The sequence below is a fragment of the Xenopus laevis genome, chromosome 1L, assembly GCF_017654675.1.
Source record: "Xenopus laevis strain J_2021 chromosome 1L, Xenopus_laevis_v10.1, whole genome shotgun sequence".
In the NCBI taxonomy this organism is placed as follows: Eukaryota; Metazoa; Chordata; class Amphibia; order Anura; family Pipidae; genus Xenopus; species Xenopus laevis.
This window is the reverse complement of record NC_054371.1, coordinates 18020099-18021706: the sequence shown is the minus strand read 5'-3', so window position 1 is coordinate 18021706 and position 1608 is coordinate 18020099.

Sequence of the window (1608 nt, the reverse complement as noted above, 5' to 3'; positions counted from 1 at the left end):
TATCAATGTCTTGGTTTTTCATCCACCAAAATAATAAACAATGGGTCACTATACTATCATTTGTAATTGTTTCTGCCTGTCTGGGCAGATTTATTAAGGTTCGAATGGTAAATTTGAAATTTTCTTTTTGGTCAAAACTCACAAATTTGAATTTTAATCCGCCAACTCGAATTTGAATTCTAATGTGAGATTTATCACACCTCGACCCCGGTAACTGTTCTAAAACGAATATTCGCCACCTAAAAACCTGCTGAGTTCATGAAGATGTTCATAGCCTTCTTGACATTTGGGAGGAAAACTCGATTCAAATTCGATTAGAATTTTCAGGTCATTCGCATTCGATCCATTATTAGGGGGCCAATTCACCAAGCTCGAGTGAAGAATTCAAAGTAAAAAAAACTTCGAATTTCGAAGTGTTTTTTGGGCTACTTCGACCATCATTTGACTATTCGATAGTCAAAGTACTGTCTCTTTAAGAAAAAACTTCGACCCCCTAGTTCGCCACCTAAAAGCTACCGAACCCAATGTTAGCCTATGGGGAAGGTCCCCATAAGACTTCCTACGTTTTTTTTGGTCGAAGGATAATCCTTCGATCGTTGGATTAAAATCCTTCGAATCGTTCGATTCGAAGGATTTAATCGTTCGATCGAAGGATTATTCCTTCGATTGAACTATTTGTGCTAAAATCCTTCGACTTCGATATTCAAAGTCGAAGGATTTTAATTCCCAGTCGAATATCGAGGGTTAATTAACCCTCGATATTCGACCCTTGATGAATTTGCCCCTTGATGTTTGAGTTTTCACATAAATTAGCTCCTGTTCAAGTTGTGAGTACATTAAAATTTTTTAGAGTTAGAAACAATTTAACATAACTTCGAAATTCGACCTTTGATCGTCCCCCTAGTATCTACACAAAACATTGTTCAATACTGAAAGTGTTGGCACCTTATAAAGAATGATAAGGTCAGAAACCCACAGGCTGATTCGGAGAGAGATTCGTCACCCAGCGACTAATCTCCCCTTCTTCTGGGAGATTAGTCTGCCTTCCCGCCGGCTAGAATGAAAAGCGCCGCCGGAATGGCACTCAGATTGCTTCGTTTGCCGAAGTCTTCAGAAGTTTCCTTGTGAAGCAATTTCGGAAAATGAAGCGATCCGAGTGCCATTCATTCTAGCCAGTGGGAAGTCTGTTCCGGGGAGTTTAGTTGCCCCAAAGAAGAGGAGATTTGTCGACGGGCAAATAATCTCCCCAAATCTGCCTGTGTGTCTCTGCCCTAATAGTGGCAGTAATGACAAATTTTGGAGAATAAATGTTTAAGGGATCTGAATAATATATTTAAATTTGTTCAGAGCTTTACTAAAAGGGCGCAGATAGCTCCATATCAAATTGAATCAAATTGATTTGATTCAAGATAATTGTATGCAGTTTTGATATCCTGAATTATGAGCACAACGATTAATTTATCCACGTTAGAACTGGTCACAATTAACTTATGCAAAGTAGTTTAGAAACAAAAAGTATGAGTATAAATGAATTAGAAGTCAAATTATATTTTTCTCTTTCTTGCACTTCTTGCACCGACGTATAATAAATCAGCAATTATTTATAGC